Below are 25500 nucleotides of genomic sequence, written 5' to 3' on the forward strand. Positions count from 1 at the left end.
ATGCATGCATGGTATAGGTTAAGTGGAGTTGTGCATGCTTTGATGGGTGCGGCATGGAAACTATGTGGCTTCTCTGATGTGTGGATGGCAACAAAACATGGTAGAATGCTTGGGATGAGGCATTATTGTGCTGAATTGAATGCAGTAAACCACATCCAAGTTGGTGCAGCAATTAAAGAGGTATAAGGTTGCAAAGTCACAAAATATGGCATGCTTATTTCTCGGTACAAATGAATATGAAGCAAAAAAATATATTATGTACTGCAAAAGTATCATAGCCGGATTATCGAATACCAAAATATTGTGAAGGTAGTTATATGTAGGAAAATATAGATGCCCTATTCTATACTCCATCTCTATGCACTTCGAAAGTACATATATTTCATACGGAGAGATTTATTTATTTATCAAGTTTTATATAGCATGAACAATACCCAGAGGTATCAGAGCACTTTACAGCGATAGCACAGCAGCAATACCATGAGATACATGTGGGGTAAATAATGGTACATAATGACACTATATAAAAATAGAATACAATATATGGTTGTCTATGTAAGCAAATAGTTTGAAGGTAGTTAAGGTAGAGTGTTGTGTAATATGGGAGAAGTGGGCGCACAGAGCTGGAACAGCAGCAATTACATGAGTTACAAATGGAGTGAACCAAAAGATATAGAAACAGTATATAAAAGAGCACAGTATTCAGTAGGATATTGGCCACGTGTCACTGATTATTATTATTCGATATATGTGAAGCTAAGAATAGTAAATCTTTACTTTCCTATGTAAAATTTCCTTCATACGGTTGTTGTATTCCATATTTTGGCAATTTAAATTTTCTTGGATCGATGTTAAAATCTTGATATTCTGGTGGACACACCAGCGCTGTAGACAATCATGAGCGCAGTGGGAAAACGGAGCAGTGATCACCATTTGTTGTTTTCCCTACTGTTTATTTTTTTAAATATTAGAGCTCCCTGTGATCTAGCACTGGGACCACCTTTAGTTCTTCCTCTGGTCGGGACTCCAGTGACTCTGCACCTTTTATTTGAACCCACCCCGTTTTGGTGCTGATGATCACGTGCTCCTGTTTGAGTAGTGGCCTGTGTGAGAACAAGCGAGACTCCTGTGAGACCAGGCAGATGCCTAAAATAACCCCCAGAGCTTGTTGGTCGTGTGTGTGATTGCCCTCGGGGCTACACAGGGAGGCTGTCTCCCTTCGGATGCCCATGGCTTCTAAGTGTGGCCGCTGAATAAAAACCAAGTGCACGCATGTGCACGGCATTGCTAGGGGCTGGAGTAGAGTTAGTGGAGTTGGCCAGTATCATCAAAGACATATTTCTTTTCATCGTTCTACGGTGTCTAAACACAAAAGAAACGTGTTTTACAGATTTGCAGCTAGTGAAAGACTGGAGCAGGTATTGGTGGGGCTAGATTTCATTGCTTTCATCTGGATTTTTTTGTGCATTCGATCTGCGTGTTCATTAAATGTACTTTAAAAAAAGTTAAAGCACTGATTGAGTGATATATACTGTGTCTTTCTGAGTTTCTAACCCACATCGCCTCGCTGAGTAAGCCTTGGATTGCATGGCAATCCTATTCTGAAAGTCGAGCACTAGAAGGGTGTACCTGTTACTCAGTTTGGGTCCAATTCTAAGGCGGCCCAAGGATATCAGTGGGAAATGACTTCTATTGTTACAGTAAGGGGCACAGGAACCTCAGGTTACCAGGACCCTAAAACTAGGTCTCACAACGCTGCTCTTGCAACTGGATCGGTGATAGTTGTAACCAAGAGCTTGTTGCACCTTGATCACCCTTCCCCTGTTTCGTGAACACTGCCAAAATACCCATTAGTGGCTGGTGTTGAGAAAATGGGCGCGGGGGGACAGCGCAGGGGGCGGGGGGCAGCACGGGGGAGACTGAAACAATCAAATTAATAAACGTACCTGACGGTCTCTTGCTCACTGCTTACCGGTCTTCTCCTCCTCTGGGCACATGCTGAAGCTCAAGCTTCCCCTGCGGCCAAGCCTGGTACTACTCTCACCATGAAAGCAGCGCAGGGATTGGGTGGAGCGCCCTGGTTTTGAGCTCCATTGGGAGCTTGGAGCCTGTGCCTGCTGGTCTCTCCACCCAGCAACACAGCTGAGTTGGAGAGATGTCAGAGTGCATGATGGTTTGGCCGTCCGTAGACGACCAGCTAAATTGTCATGCGCACTGACAGCAGAGCTCACCACTCCTCCTTCCCCTGCTGCAGTGCTGTAGCCCTGCCCCAAGACTTGGCCACAGGATGAAAAATAAAATGATCTTGATTAAGATCATTTTATTTTTTATTTGTCTCTGCAGGCAGTGGGGCGACGCTCTTCCTCCATAGCGGACGAGCTGCCGCTGAAAATACCTCGTGAAGGAGGTCTGGGGAAGGGGAGGTTTATTGACATCCCGAGTGATGAGTGGATTTTTCCAGAACTTAATCCATTAGCTTATGCTGTACTATGCAAGGACGAGCAAAAACATTTAGCAAAAGCAGATTTATGGTCCCTTATCATGCTATTTAACAGGGTTAGGTGGCTGGAAGGTGATTCCCCTTTCTCCTCTGTCCCCAACTCGGGAAGGGTCAGTGGTAAGATGTGGGTCTGTTCTGGGAGGATAGACTGGAGATGTTCAGCCTTTCAGGCTTGATGGTGGAGTCACAGATGAGCCAGCAGATAGTAGAAGAGCAAGGATGCCATGAGCCCTGGTGAAAGCAGGGAAGCTGGCCTCTTTGACTGCTACTGGAAAAGAAAAACATGTCCCAAAGGAAGGGTAACCCAACAACTCCATGCAAGCTTGGGCAAAAGAATCAATGGAAGTCAATGGCCAACAAGGAGGCCACTCATGAAACAAAGTATACTTAATCCAGAAATTGATGTGTCTATGAGATATGAAACATTGAATTGAATCATAAGAGACAAATATAAGTGAACTCCATTCTCAAAAAACAATCAGAAGAACATATCTTTCAGCTGTAGAATCTGTACTAATGGTAAGTAAATTATAGAAAAAAAGGGGAACTGTGCCAACGTTTCGGTCTCGGTAGTATTAAGTATGTGAGACCATCCTCAGGACTAGCATTTGTGAAATTTGAGGTACCCTAAGATGTCTTATGCCCCGTGGGATGAGAGAAATGGACCAGATTTTATTAACTTACACTGGTCAAATATGGCTAACAATTGTGGTATCCAAGGTTGTATTTTGGCCAGACATCAGCTCCTGTATGGTGTGGAAGAACTTACCCCAGTAGCTAGCCGTGAAAGAAGAGCCCCAGCTTTCCTTCCTGTTATAACTTTGAGGAAGGAGAGCAGCTCGTGCATATGTTCTTCTGACTGTTTTTTGAGAGTGGAGTTGACATACATTTGTCTCACATGTGATTATTGTTACATCTGGATATACCTGTGTCTGGTTGCTTTTCTCTGTACCCCTAATAATGGATGTTATTCTGTAATATACATAAAGCGAATGCAATTGCCTTTTTTTTGTAAACCTGCTTTTCATTCATTTTGTTACCCGTGGTTGATTTTTTTATGCAATTCAAATGATTAGTGTATCTGCTTTAATACGGATACACTCTTGTATGTGTTTAGTTCCTATGATTCAATTGTAAATTGTATTTATTGAGCTCTTACTACCCCTGACGAGGCGTACAATGCCACATATATCATAGGTGCCTAAATACCTGGACTAGCTATTCTCCTTTTTATGAATGGCTCCTTAGTTGTCCATTGACTAGAGATGTTACGTTATGTTAGCAGTTTGCAAAGTGCATTGTTACTCCCAGGGCTTTAAGTGGGATGAAAAAAATGGTGGGTCTCTCAAAGGGGCATGTCCAATGTAATTAAGGGTGTGGCTTAAAAACACGTACGCTAAAAATATGTGCTAAGCGGAGTGTGCGGCCCGACTTGTATTTTACTGCTTCTGTCCTTGCACCCAGATGTATGATACAACAAGTAACATCACACCTACAAGTCATGACTATTGACTTTGCCAATGGTTGTTTGTTGCATTCGATAAATAAGCAGCAACTATGGCTTGTTGTATATAATTTTGGAAAAATTTCCACTTAAAGCCCTGGTGACACCCTACGCTGTTGCTGCTCCTGAGTTTCAAAAAGAAAATGTAAATCCAGAGAGAGAATTACTCATTCAAGGATTCCCTCCCCCTACAACGCTCACCTGCCATGACATCATGCCCCAACTTCTCCACTAGTGAGAAGTGAGCAATGTGAGCACGTGCACATCAATGTGCCTTCTATTACTGCAGTCTGGGAAAAAACGGACCGCCAGGGCACAAAACCGAGCCCAATGGAGACCCGTTTCGAGGCCCCTTTAAAAAACTGCCGGTGCTCAGACCCGGCCCACTTAAAGCTCTGGTTACTCCAATCCGGAGTGTGCGCACTGGATTCCAGCAGCAAAACAAGTGAAAAGCGCCTGCCACAATACGAATGGGGTGAACCATTTCTGAAGAGCATGGCCAGTACTATACAGCAATTATCAGGGTTCAATGTTCTCCATAGGACTCTGGAACCCAGTGCCAGTGCACCTGATGCACCAATATTAGCTACCCCCTCCCCCGGCAGGCAGAAACTAAACCGCACGCTCTGTGGTATGTATGATCAGAGTCAACAAGCGAGGAGAGACAGGCCCTAAGAGTGTGAGACAGGCTGAGGGAGGGACAGTAACAGAGCAAAGAAGGAGAGGGAGAAATACAGTGAGGGTGAGTGAGACCTCAAACAAGAAGATGATAGAAACACGAGACAGCCACACAGCAGCAGAAAGAGAGAAGAGAGGGGTGAACAGGCCGCAAACGAGGAGAGACAGAGAGGCCGGTAGAGAGAGGAAGACAGCGGGTATCGAGCAGCGAGGGAGACAGACCGTCTGTCATTCGTACAAATGAATTCCTCAGCGGCGGTGGCGCGGCCGGGCACAGCCCAGCTCCCCGGGGAGACGCCTTGCGGCATGGAGCATCGTCCGCTGACGGGGCTGTCTCCCCTTATTAACCTGATGGAGTGACTTTAAGAGTGTCTCCGTGGAGCGGCCCACCCCGACAATCGCAGGAACCAGACCCTGGATCGCGGCACCATTCCCTGGCCTCCCCGCTTCTCTAGTCAGCGTTTTTTGCACTCCGCATCTCCCGTTGGCGTTTTCTGGAGAGAGCGCCCCGTGTCTAAGGGAAGGGCGCCTGCCATGAGCCGGTTGCAGGGGCGGCTTAGGCTCATGGTGGCCCTGGGCAGGGAGCGTAGGTAGGGGGCCCCCGGAGGAATGCAGGCGCTGAGGCCAGTGAGGAGGGGGGGTCAGGGTGTTTGGAAGTGGAACAGAGCCGGAGGCCGCCAATTCCCTGCCAGGGGCTGCCACGCAAATATGTATCCATCCTCAGAGGATTATTATATTAAGCAGGCCCAGACTGTCCATTGCGGGCACCGGGCAATCCCCCGGTGCGCCGCAAGGGTGGGGGCCGGTTTTGGGCCCTAGAGGCCGTTTTTGTTACAGGGCCGTTTTAGCAGCATAGCTGCAAAATCGGCCCTGTACCAAAATCGGCCGAAAACCGACCCCGGCAAAGAGCTCGGTCGCACCCGAAGGGGGCCGGCCGTGCACTTTGCCAGGGCCGGTTTTGGTTCTCAGTCCGGCCCTGATATTAAGGATATATATTGGCGTGGCGGCCCCTGGGGTTTGGCGGCCCTGTGCAGGTGCACAGCTTGCACATGCCTAAGGCCACCCCTGCCGTTTGTATTTAGCCTCCGTATGGTAGGCGGTCTCCCCTCGCTCCTCTGTCCTGTTTCCCAAATTTGGTAAAAGGCGCGAGGTCTACTTGGGTGACATCAATTATAGCACAGGCCAGTGGATCATAAAAGAGCCGGAGTTGCACAGAGATCCCCTGTCTCGTCCTCACCACCCTTTAAGTGGACCACTCTGAGGCCGCAGAAACCCTGAGGCCTGCTCTGTCCGTCACCGGCCTGCTCTGCCCGACTCTGGCCTGCTCTGCCCGTCTCTGGCCTGCCCTGCCCATCTCCGGCCTGCTCTCCTGACTCTGGCCTTCTCTGCCCATCTCTGGCCGTCTCCGGCCTGCCCTGCCCGTCCCTGGCCTGCCCTACCCGTCTCTGGTCTGCTCTGCCCATCTCCGGCCTGCTCTGCCCGTCTCTGGTCTGCTCTGCCCATCTCTGGTCTGCTCTGCCCATCTCTGGCCTGCTCTGCCCTTCTCCGGGCTGCTCTGCCCGTCTCTGGTCTGCTCTGCCGCTCTCTGGCCTGCTCTTCCCATCTCTGGCCTGCTCCGTCTCTGGCCTGCTCTCCTGTCTCTGGCCTGCTCAGACCGTCTCTGGCCTGCTCTGACCGTCTCTGGCCTGCACTGCCCGACTCTGGCCTGCTCTGCCCGACTCTGGCCTGCTCTGCCTGTCTCTGGCCTGCTCTTCCCATCTCTGGCCTGCTCCGTCTCTGGCCTGCTCTCCTGTCTCTGGCCTGCTCAGACCGTCTCTGGCCTGCTCTGACCGTCTCTGGCCTGCACTGCCCGACTCTGGCCTGCTCTGCCCGACTCTGGCCTGCTCTGCCTGTCTCTGGCCTGCTCTGCCCATCTCCGGCCTGCTCTGCCAGTCTCTGGTCTGCTCTGCTCGTCTCTTGTCTGCTCTGCCTGTCTCTGGTCTGCTCTGCCCATGCTCTGCCCATCTCTGGTCTGCTCTGCCGGTCTCTAGCCTGCTCTCCCGTCTCTGGCCTGCTCTCACGTCTCTGGCCTGCTCTCCCGACTCTGGCCTGCTCTGCCCATCTCTGGCCTGCTCTCCCATCTCTGGCCTGCTCTGACCGTCTCTGGCCTGCTCTGCCCGACTCTGGCCTGCTCGGTCCCTCTCTGGCCTGCTCTGCCCGTCTCTGGCCTGCTCAGACCGTCTCTGGCCTGCTCTGACCGTCTCTGGCCTGCACTGCCCGACTCTGGCCTGCTCTGCCCGACTCTGGCCTGCTCTGCCTGTCTCTGGCCTGCTCTGCCCATCTCCGGCCTGCTCTGCCCGTCTCTGGTCTGCTCTGCTCGTCTCTGGTCTGCTCTGCCTGTCTCTGGTCTGCTCTGCCCATGCTCTGCCCATCTCTGGTCTGCTCTGCCGGTCTCTAGCCTGCTCTCCCGTCTCTGGCCTGCTCTCACGTCTCTGGCCTGCTCTCCCGACTCTGGCCTGCTCTGCCCATCTCTGGCCTGCTCTCCCATCTCTGCCCATCTCTGGCCGTCTCCGGCCTGCCCTGCCCGTCCCTGGCCTGCCCTACCTGTCTCTGGTCTGCTCTGCCCATCTCCGGCCTGCTCTGCCCGTCTCTGGTCTGCTCTGCCCGTCTCTGGTCTGCTCTGCCCATCTCTGGCCTGCTCTGCCCTTCTCCGGGCTGCTCTGCCCGTCTCTGGTCTGCTCTGCCTCTCTCTGGCCTGCTCTTCCCATCTCTGGCCTGCTCTCCCGTCTCTGGCCTGCTCTCCCGTCTCTGGCCTGCTCAGACCGTCTCTGGCCTGCTCTCACCGTCTCTGGCCTGCACTGCCCGACTCTGGCCTGCTCTGCCCGACTCTGGTCTGCTCTGCCTGTCTCTGGCCTGCTCTGCCCATCTCCGGCCTGCTCTGCCCGTCTCTGGTCTGCTCTGCTCGTCTCTGGTCTGCTCTGCCTGTCTCTGGTCTGCTCTGCCCATGCTCTGCCCATCTCTGGTCTGCTCTGCCGGTCTCTAGCCTGCTCTCCCGTCTCTGGCCTGCTCTCACGTCTCTGGCCTGCTCTCCCGACTCTGGCCTGCTCTGCCCATCTCTGGCCTGCTCTCCCATCTCTGGCCTGCTCTGACCGTCTCTGGCCTGCTCTGCCTGACTCTGGCCTGCTCGGTCCCTCTCTGGCCTGCTCTGCCCGTCTCTGGCCTGCTCAGACCGTCTCTGGCCTGCTCTGACCGTCTCTGGCCTGCACTGCCCGACTCTGGCCTGCTCTGCCCGACTCTGGCCTGCTCTGCCTGTCTCTGGCCTGCTCTGCCCATCTCCGGCCTGCTCTGCCCGTCTCTGGTCTGCTCTGCTCGTCTCTGGTCTGCTCTGCCTGTCTCTGGTCTGCTCTGCCCATGCTCTGCCCATCTCTGGTCTGCTCTGCCGGTCTCTAGCCTGCTCTCCCGTCTCTGGCCTGCTCTCACGTCTCTGGCCTGCTCTCCCGACTCTGGCCTGCTCTGCCCATCTCTGGCCTGCTCTCCCATCTCTGCCCATCTCTGGCCGTCTCCGGCCTGCCCTGCCCGTCCCTGGCCTGCCCTACCCGTCTCTGGTCTGCTCTGCCCATCTCCGGCCTGCTCTGCCCGTCTCTGGTCTGCTCTGCCCGTCTCTGGTCTGCTCTGCCCATCTCTGGCCTGCATTGCCCTTCTCCGGGCTGCTCTGCCCGTCTCTGGTCTGCTCTGCCTCTCTCTGGCCTGCTCTTCCCATCTCTGGCCTGCTCTCCCGTCTCTGGCCTGCTCTCCCGTCTCTGGCCTGCTCAGACCGTCTCTGGCCTGCTCTGACCGTCTCTGGCCTGCACTGCCCGACTCTGGCCTGCTCTGCCCGACTCTGGTCTGCTCTGCCTGTCTCTGGCCTGCTCTGCCCATCTCCGGCCTGCTCTGCCCGTCTCTGGTCTGCTCTGCTCGTCTCTGGTCTGCTCTGCCTGTCTCTGGTCTGCTCTGCCCATGCTCTGCCCATCTCTGGTCTGCTCTGCCGGTCTCTAGCCTGCTCTCCCGTCTCTGGCCTGCTCTCACGTCTCTGGCCTGCTCTCCCGACTCTGGCCTGCTCTGCCCATCTCTGGCCTGCTCTCCCATCTCTGGCCTGCTCTGACCGTCTCTGGCCTGCTCTGCCCGACTCTGGCCTGCTCGGTCCCTCTCTGGCCTGCTCTGCCCGTCTCTGGTCTGCTCTGCCCGTCTCTGGTCTGCTCTGCTCGTCTCTGGTCTGCTCTGCCCGTGTCTGGCTAGCTCTGCCCCTCTCTGGCCTGCTCTCCCGTCTCTGGCCTACTCTGACCGTCTCTGGCCTGCTCTGACCGTCTCTGGCCTGCTCTGCCCGACTCTGGCCTGCTCTGCCCCTCTCTGGCCTGCTCTCCCGTCTCGGGCCTGCTCTGACCGTCTCGGGCCTGTTCTGCCCGACTCTGGCCTGCTCTGCCCGACTCTGGCCTGCTCAGCCCCTCTCTGGCCTGCTCTGCCCTTCTCCGGGCTGCTCTGCCCGTCTCTGGTCTGCTCTGCCCTTCTCTGGTCTGCTCTGCCCGTCTCTGGTCTGCTCTGCCCCTCTCTGGCCTGCTCTTCCCATCTCTGGCCTGCTCTCCCGTCTCTGGCCTGCTCTCCCGTCTCTGGCCTGCTCTGCCCGACTCTGGCCTGCTCTGCCTGTCTCTGGCCTGCTCTGCCCATCTCCGGCCTGCTCTGCCCGTCTCTGGCCTGCTCTGCCCGTCTCTGGTCTGCTCTGCCCATGCTCTGCCCATCTCTGGTCTGCTCTGCCCGTCTCTAGCCTGCTCTCCCGTCTCTGGCCTGCTCTCACGTCTCTGGCCTGCTCTCCCGACTCTGGCCTGCTCTGCCCATCTCTGCCCTGCTCTGCCATCTCTGGCCTGCTCTGACCGTCTCTGGCCTGCTCTGCCCGACTCTGGCCTGCTCGGCCCCTCTCTGGCCTGCTCTGCCCGTCTCTGGTCTGCTCTGCCCGTCTCTGGTCTGCTCTGCTCGTCTCTGGCCTGCTCTGCTCGTCTCTGGCCTGCTCTGCCCGTCTCTGGCCTGCTCTGCCCCTCTCTGGCCTGCTCTCCCGTCTCTGGCCTGCTCTGACCGTCTCTGGCCTGCTCTCCCGTCTCTGGCCTGCTCTGCCCGTCTCTGGCCTGCTCTGCCCGTCTCTGGCCTGCTCTGCCCCTCTCTGGCCTGCTCTCCCGTCTCTGGCCTGCTCTGGCCTGCTCTCCCGTCTCTGGCCTGCTCTGCCCGTCTCCGGCCTGCTCTGCTCGTCTCTGGTCTGCTCTGCCCGTCTCTGGTCTGCTCTGCCCGTCTCTGGCTTGCTCTGACCGTCTCTGGCCTGCTCTGACCGTCTCTGGCCTGCTCTGCCCGACTCTGGCCTGCTCTCCCGTCTCTGGCCTGCTCTGACCGTCTCTGGCCTGCTCTGACCGTCTCTGGCCTGCTCTGACCGTCTCTGGCCTGCTCTCCCGTCTCTGGCCTGCTCTCCCGTCTCTGGCCTGCTACCTGCCTGACTCTGGCCTGCTCTGCCCGACTCTGGTCTGCTCTGACCATCTCTGGTCTGCTCTGCACGTCTCTGGCCTGCTCTCCCGTCTCTGGCCTGCTCTCCCGTCTCTGGCCTGCTCTCCTGTCTCTGGCCTGCTCTGACCGTCTCTGGTCTGCTCTCCCGTCTCTGGTCTGCTCTCCCGTCTCTGGCCTGCTTTGACCGTCTCCGGCCTGCTCTGCTCGTCTCTGGTCTGCTCTGCCCGTCTCTGGTCTGCTCTGCCCGTCTCTGGCTTGCTCTGACCGTCTCTGGCCTGCTCTGACCGTCTCTGGCCTGCTCTGCCCGTCTCCGGCCTGCTCTGCTCGTCTCTGGTCTGCTCTGCCCGTCTCTGGTCTGCTCTGCCCGTCTCTGGCTTGCTCTGACCGTCTCTGGCCTGCTCTGACCGTCTCTGGCCTGCTCTGCCCGACTCTGGCCTGCTCTCCCGTCTCTGGCCTGCTCTGACCGTCTCTGGTCTGCTCTCCCGTCTCTGGCCTGCTCTGACCGTCTCTGGCCTGCTCTCCCGTCTCTGGCCTGCTCTCCCGTCTCTGGCCTGCTACCTGCCTGACTCTGGCCTGCTCTGCCCGACTCTGGTCTGCTCTGACCATCTCTGGTCTGCTCTGCACATCTTTGGCCTGCTCTCCTGTCTCTGGCCTGCTCTGACCGTCTCTGGTCTGCTCTCCTGTCTCTGGCCTGCTCTGACCGTCTCTGGTCTGCTCTCCCGTCTCTGGTCTGCTCTCCCGTCTCTGGCCTGCTCTCCCGTCTCTGGCCTGCTCTGCCCGACTCTGGCCTGCTCTGCCCGACTCTGGTCTGCTCTGCCCAGGGCTGGCTGCTGATGGTACTGGCCTGCTGGTGATCCAGACCTCCTGGCCTCACTTGGAGGTTGCCCACAGTTCAAGGGTGGTGGTGGTAGGGAGGGTGGGGGGGGGGGGGGGGGTTGGGTCAGCCGTGGGTGCCTCGAGCAGGGATGGTGCCTTGTAGTTCCCGGTTGCACTCACTTGTAACTAAGTGATTCTGATATGTTGCATAATGAGGCGCTGTTTACAGAATTGTACATGCGGCATGGAGCCTTTTTCTGGCTGCCGAAGCCTGCCCTGGGGGGATGTAAATACAAATCTGATGATAACAAATTATGCAAAGAAATTATGTGGAAGCTTTAACGTGGCCGGTGTTTGGTTTGAAGTATAGAAAGATGCGTCCGAGTATGAACACCAAGAACGTGTCTTATGTATTATCTGTGTTTGGGAAACGAAGGGCGTTATCAGCGGGTGACACAAGTGCCCCGAGCATGCTCTCTGCACCTCCCATCAGCACTTCCTGCTCTCCCACCTTTGTATTGGCAGTCCACCTCTCCCTGCTTACTCCTTAGCAGTCCCTGTTTTCCCTGCTATGTCCTTAGCAGTCCCTTCTCTCTTTAGTTAGTCCACTTCCTCTTAATTTGTCCTCAGCAGTTCTTGCTCTCACTGCTTCCTCCTCAACAGTTGGCGCCTCTTTATCCTTAACAAATTCTCCTCTCTCAGGTTTGTTCTCAGCAGTGAATTCCCCTGACCCTGCTTTGGTCCAGCAGTTCCACCTCTACCTGTTTATTCTCAGCAGTTACCCCTCACTGCTTTGATCCAGCAGTTCCACCTCTACCTGTTTATTCTCAGCAGTTACCCCTCACTGCTTTGATCCAGCAGTTCCACCTCTACCTGTTTATTCTCAGCAGTTACCCCTCACTGCTTTGATCCAGCAGTTCCACCTCTACCTGTTTATTCTCAGCAGTTACCCCTCACTGCTTTGATCCAGCAGTTCCACCTCTACCTGTTTATTCTCAGCAGTTACCCCTCACTGCTTTGATCCAGCAGTTCCACCTCTACCTGTTTATTCTCAGCAGTTACCCCTCACTGCTTTGATCCAGCAGTTCCACCTCTACCTGTTAATTCTCAGCAGTTACCCCTCACTGCTTTGATCCAGCAGTTCCACCTCTACCTGTTTATTCTCAGCAGTTACCCCTCACTGCTTTGATCCAGCAGTTCCACCTCTACCTGTTTATTCTCAGCAGTTACCCCTCACTGCTTTGATTCAGCAGTTCCACCTCTACCTGTTTAGTCTCAGCAGTTACCCCTCACTGCTTTGATTCAGCAGTTCCTCCTCCCCCTAGTTTGTTCTCAGCAGTCTCCCCTTCCCTGCTTTGATTCAGCAGTTCCTCCTCTCCCTGGTTTGTTCTCAGCAGTCTCCCCTTCCCTGCTTTCATTCAGCAGTTGCCCCTCTCCCTGACATGTTCTCATTGGATTCTCCGCTCATTCTTTTGCTCTCAGAATTTCACCACTGCCTGCTGTGGTTCAGCAGTTCCTGTCTTTTCTGCTTGGTTCTCAGCATTCCTCCCTCTCTGCTTTTGACATTATAATTTCCTGCTCTCCCTGCTTTTCTTGCCAGAGTATCCTGATCTCCCCGGATTGGACAATGCTTAATTCTTCCAGTGCTTATTTTGTAAAAAAAAATAAGTACAAGGGCCCTCGACAGTAGGCTAAGCAGCTTGCGAAACCCATTGCCTTTGCCAGCGCTGTCAACGACTTTACTAACATTACTGCTAATAATCACAATGCTACAAGTGTGAAAATTCAGAATATTTCATGCCCCCGATGCTATAAGAATGGTTTGTGCAGCAGGTATTAGTCATTTTTACGTTATATTGAACGAATGTTTTTTTTGGCCCTAATTTCTAAATTAGATATACAACGCCCCCATGTGACAGACTGTCAAAAGTCCCAGTGCAGACAATTAAGTGCTGGTGCCGAGAACCGGAAACCATAGGCCCAAATTAAGCACTGTCTTCTTCCAGTTTTTCTAATCCATGTTCATGCTCTTTCTCTCCACCTCCTGTAGCTCTTTTACTCCCTGCCTGCTGTCTGCCTCTGTGTTCCTATATTCTGTTGCTGATTTGTATATAGCTTTATGCCACCCTAGCCCAGACAGTCTCAAAATATTGAGTGGGTGAACAGGAAAGTTAGAAAAGAGGACCACAAAAGAAACTGAGCCACGTTCATGCAGTGGGTTTCCCCTAAATGCTGATACCTCATTGGCGGGCTCTTTGATCAGAGCAACAATGAACTGAAGGTATCAGGTTTAGACATCTATTAGGCAGGGATGGGGCAGCGGAGGTAATAGGGGGCAGTGTATGGAGAACATATAATTTGGGAGATTATGGGTGACAGTGTTTGTAGTCAGGGCAAGATATATATATATATATATATATATATATATATATATATATATATATATATATACACACACACACACACACACACACACACACACACACACACACACATATATCTTCTTGTCCACCACTACCACCCACAACTGCACACAATATTTTTCAGAAACCCCCTTACCCTCCTATGGAAGCACAAGGCTAGAGACCAATGGCATGTCTCATATTACTGGAAAAAATGGTCAGGTCCTAGTTTGGTCAGTGTCACACTCCCAATTACTTCATTCACCTCCATGCCCCAAATATTTTTCCTACTCCAGCTCTCACTCAATCTTGAGAAAATGAGATACAGCTAAAGAGGTGAAGCTTAGTAAACATTAAACAATATACACTAAGAGGTGCCTCACACACATACAACTACACTGAGCAAATGTGGTGCCTTTTGTTGGACATGATATCCTTAGGGGTAATTACCCTAAAATGTTTCACTCCTAGTCTTTGCCAGCTGTCTCTTCATAACCTTAAGAAACTGGGCACATTTTCCCTGTAAGGCAAAGGGAAGGTGTGTCACCTACCTCGGCCCACATTGGGCTAGGGGTGCGGATACAATGGGTTTTTGAGCCGTACCTCAGTGCGCCCTGTAAACAGGTACTCCACATACCTGGGGTGGGTACAGCACGGGCTAAGGAGGGGAGTGGGATGTAGCACTGAGTGTGCCACCCACCATATAGCCGTCAACCCTATACCAGGTCTGCCATTGCAGGCCTGTGGGGTACCATTGCACCCTTGTCTAAGTTGGCATTACTTACGCCTCGGCCAACCCAGAGTGGGTCATCCCATATCATGAGGGCACCGCACAGGGAAGCCCTGATGGGCACTGGGAGAGTGGTAGGCTGAAGGCCAGGCGGGCTGGCGTATATGGTTGTCTCATGCCCAGGTAGTGAGGATCCCTCCAATGGGGCATCCCCTGCCTTAGAGCGGGAGTTACCGAATCTCTAGAGTGGCCTCAGGGCCCTCCACACATCCTCAGTGTCAAAGCAGTGGGGAAGTGCATGTGCCCTCCTCCACAGGTTAGGAAGTGGCAGTGATGAGCTGTTCCGGAAAATGGGCTGGTCTGCCAATGGAGACCGAGGTGTGCACACCGGCCCTGATGCTGTTTTGGATATGTGTCCCGCCTGCCTTGATAGTCTGGAGGATGCGCCCCGGCACCTATGGCATGGTGGATAGGTGTCCAGACTGCCATTGCTGGCTGATTAGCTTAGACTGGCAACCCCGGTGTTCTAACCTCTGAGTCAAGCCAGCCGGTGCAGGCCTTCATTTGTGCGCTTGCATCCATGGTGTTAGTGGCATGGTGCCCGGTCCGTCGTTATTGGCCGGGAGTGCCCAACCATACCTGTGAGGAGGTCCACCCGTATCTGGCTGGGTCAGGCTGGGTGGTGTGTGCACACTGGCACTAAAGTTGCTCAGGCCTAAGCCATGCGTCCGGCTTGTCCTTACCACGTGAAAGCAAGCATGCCCTTCCTATCTGTGTTACAAAATGGTGCTGATTCCATGTTCTGAAACATGGGTGATCTGTCATTGCAGACTGGTGGGTGTGTACCGATATCTATCAGGGATAAACTCATGAGCAGCTTGCCAGTGTAGGCCACTGTGAGTGCCCACCCACACCTATGTGCCAATGATTGAGTGTGCCACCTGCCAACGCAAGTTAGTGCATGCGCACAGACACACTTAATGGTTTAACCTGTGTCCATTCTGCTGTGCAGGCTCGGGCGGGTGCACCGGCAGCACCGGTGCTGGGAACCAAGTTGTCCCTCCTGCCATCACAATAGTGCACATGCACACAGGTCGTGAGGAATACCTGTGAGTGTTTCCACTACCTATGAGACCTGCTCTGCCTATAAGTTAATATGGGGAAATGGTTGACAATACTTCGCACTGCAATGGTGGATTGAAGTGGAGCAGCCTTATGGTGTTCCATATCAATGGATTTGCAGTGCCAAACCCTTTCCAGTGGTAAAGGGGGTTTTGGTATAACTCGCTTAGAAATGCCATTTACAGAATATGGACATTTCTATGCTCCAAGAGTCTCGGGGAAACCAGGGAGGGGCCTGGGGATCACATCTGTGCCTTCCCCAATCGACAACCATACAACATGGGCATCCCATTGGAGTAGCAGCTTCTGCCATTTGAGGGCCAAATGGTATAGATTGAAGATGGAGGTTGTGACATTTAGCCTCTTGGGGCCTGATCATGGCCCCAGTAAAGATTAAGATTTGCATTCCAAGGCCCCCCGGCAGACAGGCCTACAATATAGGGGAGACATCTGTAGTTTAAAGAGAAACCCCTTAAACCACCCCAACTTCAAAGACACATGACAGTATAACTACAGGTGCCACCCTCCAGCAACGGGTGAGATACACTTATGGAGACATGGGACTGGAGAACCCGGACTGCGTGGTGCACATTGTCAGAGGACTCTGTTGTGCTGTTGTGCACGTGGAGGATAACTGTCCAAAGAGAGATCGGCCAGGCTGAGGACCTGCTGAAGTATGGCACCCTGAAGTGGGCTCTTCAATGGCCTGATGGTGGGCCTCCTGTTTTCCTAGAAATCTCAGGGACATCAAAGATCTCCTCCAAGGGACCTACACCATCTCCCTGTGACATCTGGAGAGCGGTGCCCTCTCAAATGCCCACCTCAGCCACTAAATCGAAACTGGTTGCGTGGTGTGAGCATGGACTTAAGACTTGTGTCGGGAGACTGGATTGACTAGTGCGGAGTCCCAGAAATCTTGCCTTCATCTGAGGTGTGTGGTACCCGGTGAACACCAGCCGCTGTGCCTGGATCACCTGGCATGACCGAGATCATCGTGTACTGATAGGGGCGCCCCATCCTGCCGAGAGGTGTTACTCCCCAGTCATCGGTGGCTCCCTTATTGACCCTCATCGCAGTGGACCAACTGCCCTCTCCATACCTGGCCACTCTCGAAGACATCATGGTGCCAGGTAGGAGCGAGAGATATTGACTGGGTTGAAGAAACGCTTCAGAGAAAGTTCGGAAGCAGGTCAATAGACTGCGTGAGTACTTTGTGTTTTGGGGCCTCTGTGTGAATTTCCTGAGTGGCTGCTAACCTCTTCCTTGGTTAGGTCTACCTTCTAATTAAAAGTGTTGCATATATTCTCACCTGCTTCCCAAGGACCCAGATTCAGTGTGACTTCGGCGAGTGCGATCCAGTGTCCGGAAGGTGGGGCTGATTATCTTCCATCCAGTGGTATAGGACAATAGGGGTGAGCTTGAGGGTGGAGGGAGCCTTGGGCCATGGAGTCTGCAGAGGGTGAACAATTTACCTGCTGGGTACCAGACCAGTAGCAACGCATAAGGGTGCTGAGTGTGCATGTGTATGTAAGAGCATGCTGTATGGACTGGCTGATACCTGTCGCACCGCATAGTGGTGCAGAGTGAGTGTTTGTGCATGGGAGTGTGAGTGTGCAGACCGCCTGCAATTCATGACACTGGCCGGCGGTGCCGCCTTATGCGTTGATTGGTGCCAAAAGCACAATACCTTTTGACATTGGCTTTCTCCCGCATGGCTTCGACCTGTGGTGCTGCTAAAAAGTGTTCTATAATTTATGGATGTGCATAATTTTGATATCATGCACCGTATAAGAATGCTCGCTCTCAATTGGGGGGGAGGGAGAGTCGATTTGGAACTGTCCATAGTGTACATATTCATGAAATCATAACAATATGAGTGGGCTTAGCGCTGCTAGTAATATTTCCGATTGTATTTTAAGCCAATAAGTATATGATGCTCATGTTATAAGGATTGAATACGTGTGCTGAATATAAACGTTTTTACATACGTGTGAAGTCTCTTTTATGACGCCTAGTGCGTTTATCACGAGTGGCTGCTGTGCCTTTGCTTTACACATTGCCTCTGTGTTAGCTATCCAACAGTAATGCTCAGTGCCAAGTGCCAAGCTACCCAACAGTGACCACAGATTATTCAGTGAGTGTAATCACCTGCCCTTGGCAGGAGCAGTAGTTCTGCCTGGCTGGGGGCATCCCTTCAGCCAACCTGACACTGCTGGTTTCAAGACCTTTCATCAACCATAGAGAGATAAACACTGACAGCAAGAGATGTGCCTCTCACTGAGCACGCACAGCACAGAGACATAAACACTGACAGCAAAAGGTGTGCCTCTCATTGAACACAGCATAGAGGTGTAAACACTGACAGCAAGAGGCCTTGCTGACCATAGAGACGTGCACTTACAAGAAAAAAAGATGCATCCCACTAGCCATAGAATCAGATAAAGATTCCCTAATAGAAGAGATGTGAATCACAACTAACAGAGAAACATATACGCTGCCAGCACGAGTGATAGATCTAACTGACCACACAGACATGAACACTGACAGCAAGAGTTGTGCATCTCATTAACCATAGAGACATGAACACTGACAGCAAGAGTGATGTCTCTCATTAACCATAGAGACATGGACACTGACAGCAAGAATGGTGCCTCTCAATAACCAAGAGACATGAACACTGACAGCAAGAATTGTGCCTCTCATTAACCATAGAGACATGAAAACTGACAGCAAGAGTGGTGCCTCTCATTAACCATAGAGAGATGAACACTGACAGCAAGAGTGGTGCCTCTCATTAACCAAAGAGAGATGTACACTGACAGCAAGAGTGGTGCCTCTCATTAACCAAAGAGACATGAACATTGACAGCAAGTGTGGTGCCTCTCATTAACCATAGAGACATGAACACTGACAGCAAGAGTGGAGCCTCTCATTAACCATAGAGAGATGAACACTGACAGCAAGAGTGGTGCCTCTCATTAACCATATAGAGATGAACACTGACAGCAAAAGTGGTGCCTCTCATTATCCAGAGACATGAACACTGACAGCAAGAGTGGTGCCTCTCATTAACCAAAGAGACATGAACACTGACAGCAAGAGTGGTGCCTCTCATTAACCATAGAGACATGAACACTGACAGCAAGCGTGGTGCCTCTCATTAACCAAAGAGACATAAGCACTATCAGCAAGAGTGTTGCCTCTCACTAACCATAGAGACATGAACACTGACAGCAAAAGTGGTGCCTCTCATTAACCATAGAGACATGAACACTGACAGCAAGAGTGGTGCCTCTCATTAACCATAGAGGCATGAACACTGACAGCAAGAGACATGCCTCTCATTAACCATAGAGACATGAAAACTGAGAGCAAGAGTGGTGCCTCTCATTAACCATAGAGACATGAACACTGACAGCAAAAGTGGTGCCTCTCATTAACCATAGAGACATGAACACTGACAGCAAGAGTGGTGTCTCTCATTAACCATAGAGACATGAACACTGACAGCAAGAGACATGCCTCTCATTAACCATAGAGACATGAACACTGACAGCAAGAGTGATGCCTCTCATTAACCATAGAGACATGAACACTGACCGCAAGAGCGATGCCTCTCATTAACCATTGAGACATGAACACTGACAGCAAGAGTGGTGCCTCTCATTAACCATAGAGACATGAACACTGACAGCGACAGTGGTGCCTCTCATTAACCATAGAGACATGAACACCCGACAGCAAGAGTGGTGCCTCTCATTAACCATAGAGACATGAACACTGACAGCAAGAGCGGTGCCTCTCATTAACCATTGAGACATGAACACTGACAGCAAGAGTGGTGCCTCTCATTAACCATAGAGACATGAACACTGACAGCAAGAGACATGCCTCTCATTAACCATAGAGACATGAACACTGACAGCAAGAGTGATGCCTCTCATTAACCATAGAGACATGAACACTGACAGCAAGAGTGGTGCCTCTCATTAACCATTGAGACATGAACACTGACAGCAAGAGTGGTGCCTCTCATTAACCAAAGAGAGATGAACACTGACAGCAAGAGTGGTGCCTTTCATTAACCATAGAGACATGAACACTGACAGCAAGAGTGGTGCCTCTCATTAACCATTGAGACATGAACACTGACAGCAAGAGTGATGCCTCTCATTAACCATAGAGACATGATCACTGACAGCAAGAGTGGTGCCTCTCATTAACCAAAGAGAGATGAACACTGACAGCAAGAGTGGTGCCTCTCATTAACCAAAGAGACATGAACACTGACAGCAAGAGTGATGCCTCTCATTAACCATAGAGACATGAACACTGACAGCAATAGTGGTGCCTCTCATTAACCAAAGAGACATGTACACTATCAGCAAGAGTGGTGCCTCTTACTAACCATAGAGACATTAACACTGACAGCAAGAGTGGTGCCTCTCATTAACCATAGAGACAAGAACACTGACAGCAAGAGTGGTGCCTCTCATTAACCATAGAGACATGAACACTATCAGCAAGAGTGGTGCCTTGCATTAACCATGGAGACATGAACACTGACAGCAAGAGTGGTGCCTCTCATTAACCAAAGAGACATGAACACTATCAGCAAGAGTGGTACCTCTCACTAACCATAGAGACATGAATACTGACAGCAAGAGTGGTGCCTCTCATTAACCAAAGAGACATGAACATTATCAGCAAGAGTGGTGCCTCTCACTAACCATAGAGACATGAATACTGACAGCAAGAGTGGTGCCTCTCATTAACCAAAGAGACATGAACACTATCAGCAAGAGTGGTGCCTCTCACTAACCATAGAGACATGAATACTGACAGCAAGAGTGGTGCCTCTCATTAACCATAGAGACATGAACACTGACAGCAATAGTGGTGCCTCTCATTAACCAAAGAGACATGTACACTATCAGCAAGAGTGGTGCCTCTCACTAACCATAGAGACATTAACATTGACAGCAAGAGTGGTGCCTCTCATTAACCATAGAGACAAGAACACTGACAGCAAGAGTGGTGCCTCTCATTAACCATAGAGACATGAACACTATCAGCAAGAGTGGTACCTCTCACTAACCATAGAGACATGAATACTGACAGCAAGAGTGGTGCCTCTCATTAACCAAAGAGACATGAACACTATCAGCAAGAGTGGTGCCTCTCACTAACCATAGAGACATGAATACTGACAGCAAGAGTGGTGCCTCTCATTAACCAAAGAGACATGAACACTATCAGCAAGAGTGGTGCCTCTCACTAACCATAGAGACATGAATACTGACAGCAAGAGTGGTGCCTCTCATTAACCATAGAGACATATACACTGGCAGCAAGAGTGGTGCCTCTCATTAACCATAGAGACATGATCACTGACAGCAAGAGTGGTGCCTCTCATTAACCAAAGAGAGATGAACACTGACAGCAAGAGTGGTGCCTCTCACTAACCATAGAGACAGGAATACTGACAGCAAGAGTGGTGCCTCTCATTAACCATAGAGACATATACACTGGCAGCAAGAGTGGTGCCTCTCATTAACCGTAGAGACATGATCACTGACAGCAAGAGTGGTGCCTCTCATTAACCATAGAGACATGAACACTGACAGCAAGAGCGGTGCCTCTCACTAACCATAGAGACATGAATACTGACAGCAAGAGCGGTGCCTCTCATTAACCATAGAGACATTAACACTGACAGCAAGAGTGGTGCCTCTCATTAACCATTGAGACATGAACACTGACAGCAAGAGTGATGCCTCTCATTAACCATAGAGACATGATCACTGACAGCAAGAGTGGTGCCTCTCATTAACCAAAGAGAGATGAACACTGACAGCAAGAGTGGTGCCTCTCATTAACCAAAGAGACATGAACACTGACAGCAAGAGTGATGCCTCTCATTAACCATAGAGACATGAACACTGACAGCAATAGTGGTGCCTCTCATTAACCAAAGAGACATGTACACTATCAGCAAGAGTGGTGCCTCTCACTAACCATAGAGACATTAACACTGACAGCAAGAGTGGTGCCTCTCATTAACCATAGAGACAAGAACACTGACAGCAGGAGTGGTGCCTCTCATTAACCATAGAGACATGAACACTATCAGCAAGAGTGGTGCCTTGCATTAACCATGGAGACATGAACACTGACAGCAAGAGTGGTGCCTCTCATTAACCAAAGAGACATGAACACTATCAGCAAGAGTGGTACCTCTCACTAACCATAGAGACATGAATACTGACAGCAAGAGTGGTGCCTCTCATTAACCAAAGAGACATGAACACTATCAGCAAGAGTGGTGCCTCTCACTAACCATAGAGACATGAATACTGACAGCAAGAGTGGTGCCTCTCATTAACCAAAGAAACATGAACACTATCAGCAAGAGTGGTGCCTCTCACTAACCATAGAGACATGAATACTGACAGCAAGAGTGGTGCCTCTCATTAACCATAGAGACATGAACACTGACAGCAATAGTGGTGCCTCTCATTAACCAAAGAGACATGTACACTATCAGCAAGAGTGGTGCCTCTCACTAACCATAGAGACATTAACATTGACAGCAAGAGTGGTGCCTCTCATTAACCATAGAGACAAGAACACTGACAGCAAGAGTGGTGCCTCTCATTAACCATAGAGACATGAACACTATCAGCAAGAGTGATGCCTCGCATTAACCATGGAGACATGAACACTGACAGCAAGAGTGGTGCCTCTCATTAACCAAAGAGACATGAACACTACCAGCAAGAGTGGTACCTCTCACTAACCATAGAGACATGAATACTGACAGCAAGAGTGGTGCCTCTCATTAACCAAAGAGACATGAACACTATCAGCAAGAGTGGTGCCTCTCACTAACCATAGAGACATGAATACTGACAGCAAGAGTGGTGCCTCTCATTAACCAAAGAGACATGAACACTTCCAGCAAGAGTGGTGCCTCTCACTAACCATAGAGACATGAATACTGACAGCAAGAGTGGTGCCTCTCATTAACCATAGAGACATATACACTGGCAGCAAGAGTGGTGCCTCTCATTAACCATAGAGACATGATCACTGACAGCAAGAGTGGTGCCTCTCATTAACCAAAGAGAGATGAACACTGACAGCAAGAGTGGTGCCTCTCACTAACCATAGAGACAGGAATACTGACAGCAAGAGTGGTGCCTCTCATTAACCATAGAGACATATACACTGGCAGCAAGAGTGGTGCCTCTCATTAACCATAGAGACATGATCACTGACAGCAAGAGTGGTGCCTCTCATTAACCATAGAGACATGAACACTGACAGCAAGAGCGGTGCCTCTCACTAACCATAGAGACATGAATACTGACAGCAAGAGCGGTGCCTCTCATTAACCATAGAGACATGAACACTGACAGCAAGAGCGGTGCCTCTCATTAACCATAGAGACATGAACACTGACAGCAAGAGCGGTGCCTCTCATTAACCATAGAGGCATGAACACTGACAGCAAGAGCGGTGCCTCTCATTAACCATAGAGACATGAACACTGACAGCAAGAGTGGTGCCTCTCATTAACCATAGAGACATATACACTGGCAGCAATATAGAGTCTTTCTTTGACTAGGGAGACATATACACTTGTAAAAGAAAAGAGGTATCTCACACTGAATAAAGGAAGATATACACTGACAGCAATGGTGTAACACCTCTCATGCTGAGAGAAAAAGAGGTGAACCTCAATGAGTAGAGACATATGCACTAACAGCAATGCTGATACCTCTCATTGACAGCAGAGACATATGCAGTGACAGCAAACCAGCTGCGACTCACCACCCAGGGAGAAATAAACACTGACAGCGAGAGACAAGAAAGGAAGGTGCATCCCTCTGGCAATGGACATTCGCACACACACAGAATGACCAGAGAAACACATACACTGACAGCTAGAACAGCTGTTCCACTGACCAAGCAACACACATCAACAGAAAAAGAAACTTCCTCTCACTAAACATTGGCCCTCACAACAGGACAGCAGAAAAATATACACTGGCAGTAAACGAGGTGCCTCTGTCTGATCGCCAGGGTACTAAAGGCACTGAGAGTGAGCACTAACAATCACTCGCTAACAGAAGCAGTGACTAACGCACTCTGCTTAGCAAAGTAGGCAAATAGGCACATTTCCAATGTAATTTGCATAAAGAGACGGGTAAAGATGAACCAGCCTCCATGTCCCGAAGAGTATTGACAGCATTCTTTGAATAGTTGAAATATAATGATTAGCAATGAGCTGAGCTCACAGATTCATCTCAAGCAGCCACCGTGAGGCCAACGCGGGACGTGGATTGTGCGAGTCCTTTGTGCACCAACTATTCTAAAGTTTCTTTATTCTGGTCTCGACCACTGACCGATAGCAATCGTCGCAGAGCCAACCTGCCAACTTCTCAGACTGGGGAGAAGATTTGGCCACTGTACCCCGAGAGACTCTAGCTTAGGGACTCTACGTAGGATCCCTCCTGGGCGCAACCCTACAAAAGATCGCAAGGAAGGGTTGCGTCCATCCCACAGGCAGCATTACATGTGCCTTCTGTTCTATGTTGTCAGCCCTGGTCTGCTACCCTTGAACCGGTGGTGCAGGGTTGTTTTCTACATTGTGACCTGAGTATCAACAATGCGTCAATTCTGACGGTGCTCCATCTCACCAGGTCATTGTAGAAGACCCTGGAAGGGTGCAGTGTTAGATGCCTTCAGTTGCTTGGAAGCCCTCATGCCACATTGCTTTCTTGGACTGCATGCATTGGATCAGACTGGACTGAATTGAACTGTATTGGATGATGCCGAATAACTAATCCTCACCAACGACCCCACCACCGCCAGAGCCCTCACCAACGACCCCACCACCGCCAGAGCCAACCTACATGAAGGGATGAAAGACGTCGCCGACTGGATGAGGAACAGCCGCCTTAAACTGAACTCAGACAAGACGGAAGTCCTCATCCTGGGATCATCACCCTCCGCCTGGGACGACTCCTGGTGGCCCCCGGCCCTGGGCACCGCTCCCAAACCAACGGACCACGCATGCAACCTGGGCTTCATCCTGGACTCCTCCCTGTCGATGGCCAGACAAGTCAACGCCGTCTCATCCTCATGCGTCAACACCCTGCGCTGCTCCGCAAGATCTTCAAATGGATCCCCACTGAAACCAGGAAGACCGTCATCCAGGCACTCGTCACCAGCCGACTGGACTACGGGAACACCCTCTACGCCGGAACCACAGCCAAACTTAAAAAAGACTCCAACGCATCCAGAACGCCTCCGCACAGCTCATCCTGGACATCCCTCGACCCAGCCACATCACCGGACACCTGAGAGACCTGCACTGGCTGCCCGTCAGCAAGAGAATCACGTTCAGACTCCTCACCCACGCACACAAGGCTCTCCACGACCTGGGCCCCAAGTACCTCATCGACCGCATGACCTTCTACACGCCCACCCGCCAGCTACGATCGACCAGCCACGCCCTCGCCACCGTACCACGCATCCGCAGAGCCACCGCCGGAGGAAGATCCTTCTCCTACCTGGCAGCCAAGACTTGGAACTCCCTCCCCACCCACCTTCGGCGAACCCAAGACCATCTCTCCTTCAGGAAGCAGCTCAAGACCTGGCTGTTCGAGCAGTAACATGCCCCTCTCCTCCAGCGCCTTGAGACCCTCCCGGGTGAGTAGCGCGCTCTACAAATGCCGTGGTTGATTGATTGATTGATTGATCCCAGCCTGTTGCCCTTTCAGGGCCTGGAAAAACTTAGTTCACTACTGACCCCGGGAAGCGGGTGTGAAATACTGGGGTCACTTCCAAAAGCAGATTTTCTTTGAAATTCAGGGGTTAGTTGCACAAAACTGATCATCATGCATGCAAAATGTGCCAAAAACCAGCCCTTTGTGTAACACTGAACTGACAAATCTTGATGCAAGCCAAAGCTCTCCCCAGACACCAGTGCTGCCTGCTAGGTAACTTGTCCGTTTGCAAAAAAGGCTGCTAAAGCTGCAGAAAGCTCACAAGTGGAACCTTTCGGATATATTTGTGCTTCTCAACATTTTTCATCGACTTGAGTAAATGCATTATTTGAAATAGCTACTGATGGAACAACAGTTACACTTTCAGGTACTGCCTCTTATCAGAGAGGGCTCCAAGGTGAGGCTGTGCAGCATTTGAAACTCCTGAGCAGCCTTCCTGGGATGAAATCTCG

The 25500-nt window shown here is 51.3% G+C and overlaps 1 protein-coding gene across 1 annotated transcript in view; it reads right to left on the reverse strand.

Moving 5' to 3' along the window:
• CDH24 (cadherin 24) overlaps nucleotides 1–25500 on the reverse strand; it is a 799438-nt gene that overhangs the window by 609159 nt on the left and 164779 nt on the right. The gene's annotated exons all lie outside the window — the stretch shown is intronic.

This window comes from Lissotriton helveticus, chromosome 5_1 (genome assembly GCF_964261635.1).
Source record: "Lissotriton helveticus chromosome 5_1, aLisHel1.1, whole genome shotgun sequence".
NCBI classification, from domain to species: Eukaryota; Metazoa; Chordata; class Amphibia; order Caudata; family Salamandridae; genus Lissotriton; species Lissotriton helveticus.